This window comes from Lycium barbarum, chromosome 9 (genome assembly GCF_019175385.1).
Source record: "Lycium barbarum isolate Lr01 chromosome 9, ASM1917538v2, whole genome shotgun sequence".
Taxonomy (NCBI): domain Eukaryota; kingdom Viridiplantae; phylum Streptophyta; class Magnoliopsida; order Solanales; family Solanaceae; genus Lycium; species Lycium barbarum.
This window is the reverse complement of record NC_083345.1, coordinates 124,964,489-124,979,158: the sequence shown is the minus strand read 5'-3', so window position 1 is coordinate 124,979,158 and position 14,670 is coordinate 124,964,489. Positions and strand designations below refer to the sequence as shown.

General features: G+C 33.9%; 1 non-coding gene across 1 annotated transcript; it reads left to right on the top strand.

Moving 5' to 3' along the window:
- The first annotated feature begins 1,186 nt into the window (after positions 1 to 1,186).
- TRNAV-CAC (transfer RNA valine (anticodon CAC)) lies at positions 1,187 to 1,260 on the top strand. Its single transcript has one exon. It is a non-coding gene; the product is annotated as a tRNA-Val (tRNA).
- Positions 1,261 to 14,670: the final 13,410 nt, after the last annotated feature.

Below are 14,670 nucleotides of genomic sequence, written 5' to 3'. Positions count from 1 at the left end.
CAAACTCGATTATACTTGAGACATAACTTATGAGATATTATGATGTGAAATATAAATTTATGTCACTGCAAAAAAAGTTGTTTGTCTTGAGGGCCAAAAATTAAAGACCAGCACAAAATAGGGTGAAAAGTGAAAAATGAGTAAATGACTCATTATTTAGTTTGTGAGAAAGTCAAACTCGATTATACTTGAGACATAACTTATGAGATATTATGATGTGAAATATAAATTTATGTCACTGCAAAAAAAGTTGTTTGTCTTGAGGGCCAAAAATTCTAATCGATTGATTTAACGATTTTAACATAATGATACCCACTTCTATGGACACTACAATTGGAAGTATCATAACAATCTACATATATTGTGAATAAAGTCACATAATATGTTCTTAAGGAGACAACTCTATATAGTATACTCCAATTATATTGGAGAAAACATTAGGTTATTCTTATCTACGCTTTTGGTGGATGAAGTTACCCCGTATATATATTGGTGGAAGATAGCAGATACTTAATGAAATAGTTGAGGTGCGAATAAATTGGCAGGAACACACCATCGCCATATGTATACCTTTTTAAAATACAGCTCGGCAAATTTCTCAATGGCAGCAATGATAAGACATACTAGAGGTTTGATGTGCAATGTTTTTAGTTAAGGTAAATGAAGTTGAAGACCTTTGTCTCAAAACCAAAAAGGAAGACCATCAGGACCCAGAAACATGTTTTAAGTATAAAAATTATGCTATAGTACTGTTGTCTATGTACTGAAGTAGATTTTATATATGAATGAATTTGAGGTTGAGAATACTTTTGAAACCAGAAAAGAAATTACATATGTGCTTGTGAACTGTAGAGCTAAGACATTTGAAGTAACATTGAACTGTTGCTTACGTAAACCAAGAGGTATGATGGGATGAATGAAATTCTTCCACTCTTAATTAGAGGTTTCGGGTTTGACCTGTGAAAATAGAGAAGCTTCCCCTTTTAATGAGCTCTACGTGACGCAAATCTGAATTAATCAGAACAATAAATACTTACCAAAAATTTATACAAAAAGAATTGTTGCATGCATATCTTCGTTCTTTTACAGTTATCTCCTCACATCCGTGACTATGCTCAGATAGATTACTGGAAAAATTTTAAGTACACTAGTCCACAAAAAAAAAGAACAATTTTAACATGAGTTAGTCTGGGTGGTGTAGTTGGTTATCACGCTAGTCTCACACACTAGAGGTCCCCGGTTCGAACCCGGGCTCAGACATATTTCTTTTATTTTTTATCTTTTTGAGATAAGTTATATATATTGTTGGTGTAAGAAATTTTTATATCATTAACTATTCAACTTTCCTCACCACTTCGCTTAAAAAATAGACATAAGCAATCTCCAAAAAAAACTTTTTCACCTACTATTATAAAGATACAATAATTCTAATATTGTTTTTCAACAAAAGCTCAATAATTCTAATTTGTGAAGGCAGAGAGGCTGTCTCGAATAGACCCTCCGCTCAAGTAAAGTAGTATATAGAAAACAAGTATGAAACCCGGGCTCAGACATATATTTTTTTATATCTTTTAAAAAAAAAAAAAACTTTTTAAGTATAAGTTATATATCTCATCAGTGTAAGAAATTTTTATACCATTAACTATCCAACTTACCTCAACACTTCCCTTAAAAGATATAAACAAAAACACTCTCCCAAAAAAACTGTTCAAATACTATTATAAAGATACAATTTTTCTACTATTGTTTTTCAACAAAAGCTCTATCAAATTAGTCCAATTCTTTTGATTCACCAACTTTCAACAAGAACAACGTATCTAATGTAATTCCACAAGTGGGGGTCTGGGTGGGTGGTGCGCGCGCAGCCTTACCCCTATCTTCGTGAAGGCAGGGAGTTGTTTGTCGTCACCCGTGTTCAAAACAGTATGGGGAAAAAAAAACAGAAACTGGAAAAAACCAGTAGGTAGAAGATTGAAAACAGAAACTGTCGAAAAAAAAATGTTAGAAACATCCGAGACCACAGAATTCACTATGTGCCCTTAAGGAATTTAACCCCCTCACTGTACCCGAGGTTGCGGATTATTTCCTCCCAGGATAAAACGGATATACCTGTCGTAAGAGTGGCGGTACCTCAAACGCCTACGACTTCGCCGAACTCAAATATGGCAATGAAACACACGAAGACTCGATACTGTGAAAGAATGCAGAATTTTTATTTTTAATGCAAGGAAATATTTTTTTTTTCCAGTGGTCGAAAATTGAGGCATTGCCTCAGTTTATATAGCCTTGAACATGCCTCTTCAGAATAGGCTTGGTGGCTGTTCGGAAAGGCCATACCTTTTCCGAAAATAAGAACGTTGAAATTTTTTTTTTCCTTTAATTCCGCGAAAATTTAATTATTTATTAATTAATTTACGGCGGAAATAACAAAATAATTTCAGGAAATGAAGATTGAATTTAAATACATTTGGTCCAAAAAGATTATCAATCAATCAGATCATTTGACCAAAGCCGAAGCCGAAGCCGAGCCGAGCGACGACGACGGCGCGAGGGGAGTCCCTCTTCTTGACCTTTTAAGAGCTAGAGGAAGTGCTTTCTAATATAAGCACATAACTTTCCCTTTCTACCACCAATGTGATACAAGGCTCCTTTTCAAGAGAACTTTGCTTTGAACTTCATTTTCCTTTCATTATCTTTTTCCCTCCATTTCTCATTCACACCAACTTAGCTAGCTTCAATCATTAACTAGCTTTAACAATCCCCCACATGAATGGGGAATGGCTATATGATGGAAAAACATGCATGACAAAAAAAAAAATACTGTGTGATTCGTAAGCAAGGATTAATCGCATCTGGATAAGTAGATTTCTCTTTGAACTTTCCGTAGTGAACATATGTCGGATATACTCGGTCAATCGGTAGATTTGATATCTTTGAACCGTCGAGCTTTGGTGTATACCTAGACAACCACATGTCACACAATTAACCCTTTAACCATCTTTGGTTCTCATTGTTTTGTTCGTTTCAGCCATGAACACTGCCTGGTTCATAAGTGCGTAGAGAATTGGCCTCACGGAATTCTCCTTGAAGCGGCTTACACTTCACACTTACATAGGTGATTTCCAAATGTGTCATCCCGTAGATACACTATTTGATATACCCCGTATCAAACTTGGAAACCATTAAAAAGTCGTAATGCTTTATCCTGGTACTGAACATTGTCTCATCACGAGAATGGACCATAAAAGTTATTGTGACAACGTTGAACCATCATCAATGACTTTGTTTGATCTCTTTGAACCTAGATCTTGGGATCTCCAGTCTTCTAGGTAGAGTTACCGCCACGATGACTTGTCCTCGGCCAAAGTCCCATTCCCCTCGATGATCTTTCAACCACCTCTCTAGTTAGGCCTTTAGTTAGCGGATCCGACACATTATCTCTTGACTTAACATAGTCAATTGTGATAATTCCACTAGAGAGTAGTTGTCTAACGGTATTATGTCTTCGTCGTATGTGACGAGACTTTCCGTTGTACATAGCGCTCCCGGCTCTTCCTATTGCCGCTTGGCTATCACAATGTATGCATATAGGAGCCAACGGTTTGGGCCAAAATGGAATATCTTCTAAGAAATTCCGGAGCCATTCAGCTTCTTCACCGGCTTTGTCTAAAGCTATGAACTCAGATTCCATTGTAGAACGGGCGATACATGTCTGTTTAGATGACTTCCAAGACACTGCTCCTCCACCTATGGTAAAAACATATCCACTTGTGGATTTAGTTTCAGTTGAACCGGTGATCCAATTTGCATCACTGTATCCTTCAATAACTGCAAGATACCTATTATAATGCAAAGCAAAGTTTTGAGTATGTTTCAAATACCCCAAAACTCGTTTCATTGCCAGCCAATGTGTTTGGTCGGGATTACTAGTGTAGCGACTTAGTTTACTTATAGCACACGCAATATCAGGTCGCGTACAATTCATGATATACATCAAACATCCCAACACTCTGGCACAATCCAATTGAGAGTGACTTTCACCTTTATTCTTTGCAAGAGCAAGGTTCATATCAATTGGTGTTTTTGCAACTTTAAAGTCCAAGTACTTGTACTTTTCAAGTACCTTTTCAATATAATGAGATTGAGACAGTGCTAGACCTTGAGGCGTTTTATGGATTTTAATTCCCAGAATTAAATCGGCAACTTCTAAGTCTTTCATATCAAACTTACTAGCAAGCATGCGCTTAGTAGCATTTATGTTAGCAATGTCGTTACTCATTATCAGCATATCATCCACGTACAAACAAACAATGACGACGTGGTTCGGAGTGTTTTTAATGTAAACACATTTATCACATTCATTTATCTTGAATCCATTTGACAGCATCGTATGGTCAAATTTTGCATGCCACTGTTTAGGTGCTTGTTTAAGTCCGTAAATAGACTTAACAAGTCGACACACCTTTTTCTCTTTCCCTGGAACTACAAACCCTTCAGGTTGCTCCATGTAAATTTCTTCCTCTAACTCTCCATTTAGGAAGGCTGTTTTCACATCCATTTGATGGATTTCAAGACCGTACACGGCGGCTAACGCTACTAACACCCGAATAGATGTAATCCTCGTTACCGGCGAGTATGTATCAAAGTAATCAAGACCTTCTCATTGTCTAAAACCTTTAACAACTAGTCTTGCCTTATATTTATCAATACTACCATCAGCTCTCATTTTTCGCTTGAAAATCCATTTGGAACCTAAAGGTTTATTCCCTGGAGAAAGATCAACCAATTCCCAAGTATGGTTGTCCAATATGGATTCTATCTCACTATTGATTGCCTCTTTCCAAAATTGAACTTCCGATGAAGACATAGCTTCATTGAAAGTTCGAGGCTCATTTTCCAACAAAAATGTTAGAAACTCTGGTCCAAAGGAAGTAGACGTCCTTTGACGTTTGGTGCGTCTTGGTTTTTCCTTATCAGGAATATTTTCCTTTGTTTCTTCCCGAGGTCGTTTAGATTCTTTTCTAGACGACTCACATTCCTTTTTATACGGATATATGGTTTCAAAGAAGTCAGCATTATCTGATTCAATTACTGTATTCACCTGAATGTCGGGATTTTCAGATTTGTGAACCAGAAACCGATATTCCTTACTATTTGTGGCATATCCTATAAAAACACAATCAACGGTTTTAGGTCCTATTTTTACCCTTTTGGGTTTAGGAACTTGCACCTTGGCCAAACACCCCCACACTTTGAAGTATTCCAAATTGGGCTTCCTTCCTTTCCACTTTTCATATGGAATTGATTTTGTTTTGCTATGGGGCACTCGATTGAGTATTCGGCTAGCTGTTAGAATAGCTTCCCCCCACAAGTTCTGGGGTAACCCAGAACTTATTAACAGGGCATTCATCATTTCCTTTAGTGTTCTATTCTTTCTTTCTGCAATTCCGTTTGATTGTGGCGAGTAAGGGGCAGTCGTTTGATGAATAATACCATATTCCAAACATATTTGTTCAAAAGGAGATTCATATTCACCGCCCCTATCACTCCTTATCATTTTAATCTTTTTGTTAAGTTGAGTCTCAACTTCAGTTTTGTACTGCCTGAATGCTTCAATTGCTTCATCTTTACTATTAAGTAAATAGACGTAGCAATACTGCGTACTATCGTCAATAAAAGTTATGAAGTACTTCTTTCCACCGCGAGATGGGATTGACTTCATGTCACAAATATCTGTATGGATTAAGTCTAAAGGATTTGAATTCCTTTCAATTGACTTATAAGAATGTTTAACATACTTAGATTCAACACAGATTTGACATTTTGATTGATTGCATTCAAACTTAGGCAATACTTCCAAACTAATCATTTTTCGCAAGGTTTTATAATTGACATGTCCTAAACGTGAATGCCATAAATCATTTGACTCAATCAAGTAAGGCGAAGCAGAAATTTTATTATTATTTGCAACAACCATTACATTCAGTTTGAAAAGGCCCTCTGTAAGGTAACCTTTTCCTATGTACATCTCGTTCTTACTTATTACAACCTTGTCAGAAACATAAACACACTTAAAACCATTCTTCACTAGAAGTCCGGTAGATACTAGATTTTTCCTAATTTCAGGAACATGACAGACGTTGTTGAGAGTCACCACCTTGCCAGAGGTCATCTTCAACAGGATCTTTCCATAACCTTCAATCTTGGCCGTTGCAGAATTTCCCATGTAAATGGTCTCGTCGGGCCCGGCGGGAGTATATGACACAAAGGCTTCTCTAACAGCACAAATGTGCCGAGTGGCGCCAGAGTCAATCCACCACTCCTTCGGATTTCCCACTAGGTTGCACTCAGACAACATAGCGCACAAGTCATCAACTTCGTCGTTTGTTTCAACCATATTAGCATGACCCTTCTTCTTTTCCTTCTTCAGAGCACGACAATCTGCAGCTTTGTGTCCGATTTTTCCACAATTGTGGCAGCTTCCTTTGAATTTCTTCTTGTTGGGATAGTTCCTTGGTCCCGATGCCTTTTTCCTTTTTTTCAGATTGGTTGAGGCAGTTTCAACAATATGTGCTCCCCCTATGGTTGATCTCCCATTTGCCTTCTTCTCCGCTGCCTTGTTATCTTCCTCGATTCTTAACCGGACGATGAGATCTTCCAGTGTCATCTCCTTTCTCTTGTGTTTCAAGTAATTTTTGAAGTCCTTCCATGAAGGAGGCAACTTCTCTATCACTGCCGCAACTTGAAACGCCCCACTAATTACCAAACCTACACCAAACAATATTTAAGTAATAGTGTACTCAATATTTTCGATAAAGGTATTAAGCAGATTTATACCTTTAGCGAGGAGATCGTGGATGATAACCTGCAACTCTTGAACTTGAGTAACAACAGACTTGCCATCTACCATTTTGTAATCCAGAAACTTGGCAGCGATAAACTTCTTTAGTCCAGCATCTTCTGTTTTATATTTCTTTTCCAACGCATCCCATAGCTCTTTTGATGTTGCCACATTGCTATAGACGTTGTAAAGATCATCCTCCAGTCCGCTAAGAATATAATTCTTACATAAGAAATCTGAGTGCTTCCATGCCTCAGTTACAACAAAACGTTCATTCTCAGGTGTTGATTCCGGCAGAACCGGAACGTCCTCCTTAATAAACTTTTGAAGGCTTAAAGTAGTTAAATAGAAGAACATCTTTTGTTGCCATCGTTTGAAATCAATCCCGGTGAATTTTCCGGGCTTCTCTGCCGGAGCCGGTGCTGGTGCAGTACGATTGGAGGACGCAGCATTGCTCGTAGAACCAACCACGGGGGCTGGTGTGACAGTAGCAGTAGCATTAACATTCAGATTTGGAGTTTGTTCTCCCATTTTTGTCGTAGGAACAACAGAAAAATTTAATAAACACCAGTTTACTGTGAGGGAAAAAAAATACTTGGAACTGAATCTGTTTTGACAGCAACAAACATAATACAGAACGGTGAAGATTTTATTTCTTCAAACCGAATCAAGTTTACACAAAACAGATTTTTAAAAGTTCAAACCGAATGTTGTATACTTGATGAAGTTTTTATATCTTCAAATCAAGTATCCAAATGAGTAGAAAGTTCTGAAACTTTAATCTCAACCGGAGTAGAAATCCGAAGATTTTAGTCTCCAAACAACATACAAGTTCGTCACATGCAAACAACAAAGATACAAGTTTATTTTATTTTGTGGACAACACTGTTTTATGTTAAAGAATTTTTTTTTTCCGTATAACGTTCTGTAATCGCTAAACAACAACTACTGAATACAGAAATAATGTAATAAATTCCTTAAGTTTGTCGTCACCCGTGTTCAAAACAGTATGGGGAAAAAAAACAGAAACTGGAAAAAACCAGTAGGTAGAAGATTGAAAACAGAAACTGTCGAAAAAAAAAATGTTAGAAACATCCGAGACCACAGAATTCACTATGTGCCCTTAAGGAATTTAACCCCCTCACTGTACCCGAGGTTGCGGATTATTTCCTCCCAGGATAAAACGGATATACCTGTCGTAGGAGTGGCGGTACCTCAAACACCTACGACTTCGCCGAACTCAAATATGGCAATGAAACACACGAAGACTCGATACTGTGAAAGAATGCAGAATTTTTATTTTTAATGCAAGGAAATATTTTTTTTTCCAGTGGTCGAAAATTGAGGCATTGCCTCAGTTTATATAGCCTTGAACATGCCTCTTCAGAATAGGCTTGGTGGCTGTTCGGAAAGGCCATGCCTTTTCCGAAAATAAGAACGTTGAAATTTTTTTTTCCTTTAATTCCGCGAAAATTTAATTATTTATTAATTAATTTACGGCGGAAATAACAAAATAATTTCAGGAAATGAAGATTGAATTTAAATACATTTGGTCCAAAAAGATTATCAATCAATCATTTGACCGAAGCCGAGCCGAGCGACGACGACGGCGCGAGGGGAGTCCCTCTTCTTGACCCTTTAAGAGCTAGAGGAAGTGCTTTCTAATATAAGCACATAACTTTTCCTTTCTACCACCAATGTGGTACAAGGCTCCTTTTCAAGAGAACTTTGCTTTGAACTTCATTTTCCTTCCATTATCTTTTTCCCTCCATTTCTCATTCACACCAACTTAGCTAGCTTCAATCATTAACTAGCTTTAACATTGTTTCCGATAGACCATCAGCTCAAGTAAAACATATCAAAACAAGTATGGAAAGTAAATTAAATAGTGAAGCAGCCATGCTAAAAACAAGGAGAAGAATAACAACTAAAGCAAAGTAAATAATAGATATAATAAAATTAAAAAATAAGATAGTAGGAGAGTGGACAAAGGAAATTAGATAACACTCGATTTCCTATTAGCCTTCTACCCTAATCCTCGACCACTATAGGGTCACAAGACAAAAAGAAGTTTCACACAACTAGAGTTGATTGTATGAGGCACAAAATGGAGAAAATCATAACTTGTTTAGTGTGTTTTACTTTACATGAGGAAAAAAATGACGGAATGAGTCATTATTCCACTCTTAGGTTGAAGGTAAGTATTCACCTTCACCCGATATTTACACCAAATCATATAAATTTATTATAGTCAATTGGACATTTGCACTATGACATGTTTCAATTAAACATTTGAACACATGATAAAGTATTTTTATTAGAGACTTTCGATTCAAAATTTTAGATTGTTTTTTTTTTTGCACATGTTTCAAGTGTCCATTACATAAATGAATTAACCTATAAAATATGTTACCTCATTCAATTATACGCAATAACATTTTACGTGGTTAACTCATCTATGTAATAGACATGTGCACTTTTTTTTATGTAGTGTACACTTGAAACATGTGCAATTTTTTTTATTTTTTTTTTAAATTGATACGAAAGTGTAATTGGCATACTTGATCATATGTTTAGGTGTTAAATCTAAATAAGCCGTAATCCGACTGTTTAAATAAAATTTATTGGCAAATTTAAAGAGCTACTAATGTATTAAACCAAAAAATTATGTATACAAAGACATATCAGGCATATGTTGACTTGATATATACCAATAAATTTCCACCTAATTTGAATCTTTGTTGTTTTCAAAGAACTTTTGACTCTTCCTCCTCTCTCTCTATTGTCGAGTCCGGAACCTAAATGACTTGGAAAAAAAAAAACAAATAGACCTAACTACTGGACGAAAAAAATGGTGTGATGATAGTACCTTTTAAAGCAGAAATTTTTGCGTTATGTATCAATTGACAGACGGCTCACTCTAATGGACTGCCATTAGCCACTTTTTTTTTTTTTTTTTAATTAACTAGTAAACTTATTCACGCTTCGCGCGATTATAAATTATATTATTATATCTACAAAATGATCAATAAATAAATAATGAATACAAATTTATACTATTTTTCTTTTCAGTGAGAAAGAAAACCTTTATAAGCAGCATACATTTTGAGTTAATTCATACACTAATTCATACATTAGGGTTATTTAAAGCATATTTCTATATAATATATAATTAATTATACATTTTCAAATTAAGCTTGTTTAGGTATTACATAGTTAGGAATAATTTAAGGTGTATTAAAAACAATATGGTAAATTTAAATTAAAATACATAAATTTCAAAAAATTACTAATTAACATACATATAATTGTATATTGAGAAAATAGAATTTTATATAAACAAATTTAAACTTTTGATTAGCAAAAGTCTAGAATAGGGTTGAAGAGCTTTCCAAATTTCTCAATATTCCTTACCGTTGAGAGTATATGCATGAAATAATTTTGTTCTCCTTCTAATCAAATTATACATTTAAAATACTATTCAAAATGTAACAAAATGAGTTTTTTTTCCGAGTAAATTATACGAACACAATTTTCACGCTTTTTCATTGGGACTAAATCTCAAACACCCAAATAGATACAATTAAGGTCAATTTTGTTCTCAGTCAATTAATTCTACCCAGATCAAATATAATTTTATTGGTTTATTTTTCAAAAGTAAAAACTAAACCTCCAGTATGTAGAAACAACGGAAATGAAAGGATCAACTAATTACATACGATGAGACAATTCCTTCTCGACATTCATATTGTTTAAGAATTTATCAAATCACCCAGCAATGTGAAAAAACAATTAAAGCCTTACATAAAATAATAAATAAAGAAAAAAGTAAAGCCTGTAAAATAAAAGGAGAAAATAAACTATCAAGTTAGAATAAAATTAAGCCATCTAACTTTCAAAATGACAGATTAGCAAGACACTTACTGTAAAAATGTAGCAAAAATTGCACTCGGGCATTGATATATACCAAGGAAATATGGGGAAAAAATCCTCCATGTAGAGGTATTTTATACTCAGATTGCTCCAAAAAACATATTAAAGGTAGCATTTAAAAATCATGCACGTTTCCCCTTAATGAATGCAAAAATAAATGCATAGTGAACACATCTCTTAAGCATGATGTGCACTATAATGGTGAAAACAAATAAGTAGTTAAGAGGTCTTTTGTAACTGAGATGGAATAAGTAGGATAGAATAGATCTTGATCAATTTCCACTTATTAAACAAATAGAATTAAAAAAAAACGGAGAAAAAAGATAATACAATTCTTGGTCATAGAGAGGTGTCACACCACCTTATCTATGGCTAGTTTTATAATATATACTAGTTAACTAAACCGCGCTTCACGCGGTCATACTACATCTTTCCTATATTTAGTTGATATAAAAAAATATAAAATTTTATAATACCAAAAATAAAATAAAAATATTTGTAAGAAAATGTAAGACGTGCATATGAAAATATAAAATCTATTGTATGCTGAAAATATACATATGAAAAAATCAAACAAAAACGCAAAATTATAAATAATTCATTGTTCTCGATAACGCTTCACTCAATTTTAAAGGTGAAGTTTGAGCTCATTTTATAAAGAAAACTTTATCATATAATAAGGATCAATAATCCCCCCCCCCCCCCCCCCCCCCCTCCAATCATGATATATACAGTTGTTAATTAGTTCTAGTTATTATTATAGGAAGTTGGAATAGGTTGTTAAGTTGATTGCAGTTAAGCTCTTATGTAAAATCAAGAGGCATCGTGTAGTTGTTGCTTTATTTATTTTTCAGTTTGTGATTTAGAAATTGAATGCCAAGTGCAACGACTATTAGGCAACACGTTTGATAAAACTGATTAAAAGAATACACCACAAATGTACAACATTTCAGAATCTATCTGCAACTTTACTTCATATTTAGCTACTAAATATTGGAGAATATTATAAGCAAACAAACATACCATGATATATATAGCTAGCATAATGGTTGTGCTTGTGCCTACTGAAAGACACCAAGACCTTTTTTTTAACTTAAAAAAGACACCAAGACCTTGCCAAAGGGGACAAATATTTATAATGCCCCTTTGCTGAATAACAGATGATGACTTCTAAAAATCAGTATTCTCTAGCTAAGTCATGGCATTAAGAACTGAATTGAGAAGGAGCCAACTAAAAATGAATACTTAACTTTTTTTTGTCTAACAAAAAGCAATGAATAAGTGCGTGAGTTGAGCACAAACCGAGGCGAATTCAGGATTTATGAGTTCATCATTACATGCTGCTTAGAAATTTTAAAAATAAAAAAAGACGCAAAAGTGCATTTAGTCAGGTTCAATCTCATAACCTATAGGAATTAAACCTATCACTTAACCAATGCTCCACCGAGACTTATTTGACCATGTGTTCCATCAGTTAATATTAGATATATTTTAAAGATTATATACATAATATGTCAAGTTTAGTCGGGTGACTATGTGTTCACGTGACCTATTTTTTAATCATAAATTCGCCCCTGAGCACAAATACAAATTTTGTATAGACGATGAATGCATTATGTAATCCTAACACTGCAAAATTATGAAGGGGTCATGTAGAAAAAATTTTGGGTCATATAGCAGCATCCTTTCTCTTTTCTTCACAAAGGTTATATGGAAGAGACTATTGAAAGCCTTTATAATGTGTAAATATATCATATAAGAATATTGTGTTGGAGAACAATCCATGAGTCACCTGATCAGAAGAAAATTGTCCTTTATATATATTTTGAGTCACTCACACTTTCTTGACCCTTTATTTTTTTGTAATTAATGTGAGCTATGAAGGACCATTAATAGGGAATACCAATTGAATCAGAAATCGGTATGTGCATATGAGTTTTGGTTTTCAATGTACGAAAAGTTGGGATATTGAATGATAATAATTGTGATTTTTATTCTTAATTCTTAACTAATAAGATAAGATAAATGGGAAAATATAGAAAAAAAGTCAAAAATAAAATAAAATTGTGTTTCTTGACCAAAGAGAGGCGTCACATCACTTTTATTATTCCTAGTTTTATATATATATATATATATATATATGAATTGAATGTGGGAAGGTTCATTGCTTTTACTAATAAATTTAATACAATGTAATTACAATAATTATAAGGAAAGTAATGGCAAATAATGATATTAAATGGTGAGTGAGTCTTTATTATATGTGGGGAGGAATCTTTAATATTTAAATTTATTTAGTAAATAGAGAATGAAGAGAAAAATGTCAAAAAATTGAGAAAAAAGATAAATAATAATGGAGGCTATAGAGATGCGTCACATCACCTTGTCTATGCCTAACTTTATATATATTATAGATATAGATTGATATTGATTACAAAAAGTAAGTAATGCAAAAAAGTATTACGTTATGAAAAAGGGATTTTCCAACAAAAATTGCTAATGTCTTGGATCAATTTGATATGATGAATTCTCAAGTCTCTGTCAATTTCATTGAGGGCACATTTAAAGATTGACGAGCCATTTGGTCATGAATAATATATGAATATTATTATAAATAAGTACTTCATTCGTTTTAAAATGTTTGTCTGGTTTTTATTTGATACGAAGTTTAAGAAAATAAAGAAGATTTTTTTAATTTTGTGGTCTTAAATTAAAAATGTATAGAATGTACCAAAATGATCTTTAATCTTGTGGTCTTAAACATGTCATGTGGAAAATTAAAACTAAAGAGTTGCTAAAAAAAGAAAGAGACATTCATTTTGAAATGGACTAAAAAAAAGTAAGATAGACATTTTGAAACGAAGGGAGTATTTATTTATAAAATTAACTTTTTAAAGTCTCAATCAAATCTTATGCAAACACCTGCTAACTTAATTACATGAATTAATTAGATAGTAGAAGTTTTAACTACTAATGTACTTAACTGGTTATAGCAAAATACCTACCGTCATTCTATAGAAAAAATTGCTAATCTATGTAACAAATTTACCTATAGAGAAATAAATATTATTATGCGAGATTAAAAAATGAAAAATACTATTCCAATTGAGTAGATAAGTTAATGACGTACTATAATGAAATTAATGAGCAGAATAAGAACCTTTATTTTGGTTATTAGAAAAAACTCTAATATCTATTTGCACAAGTGAAAATAACATAGAGGGATAGCTTTATAAACATATTTAATGTAGGTAATGCAAAAAATAATTTAGGTATTTTATAACAAATTCCTAAAAGGTTTTGTATTTATATCATAAATTAATTTTAAATTATAATTTAGAAAATAATTCACTAATGACAATTATAACAAAAAGACATTTTGTTAATATAAATAACGGAATGAACATAGTCCAAGAGTTTTGAGGTGCCTTTGAAGTGTCAACATACAATTTTTTTATGGGGCTATTGGCCATACAGTCTATAGAAGTATATACCTGCCTTCGGGGCTATGATGCTTGCCTACGGAGCTATTGGCCTTATAGATGTCTTCGGGGCTAGACAGGCGTGCGCTTGCCTTCAAGGCTATGATTATATATACAGATTGCCTTCGGGGCTACATTGAGTGCCTACGGGGCTAATCATGCATGTCTAAAAGCCTTATATGAGGCTAAGTAGTTTGATGTCGTATTATTAGTTAATAGATGTCAGTGGCAGGTAAGTACAACCGGATTCTTTGTTGACTTTTCAGTTTATGTTCAGTCATCTTATATTTTCAGTATTAGTTTCAGTCTCCTTACATACTCGGTACATTATTTGTTACCTGGGAACGCTGTGTTCATGCCCACAGGTTCAGATAGGCAGCTGGAGAGACCGCCTCAGTAGATTGCCGAGTACTA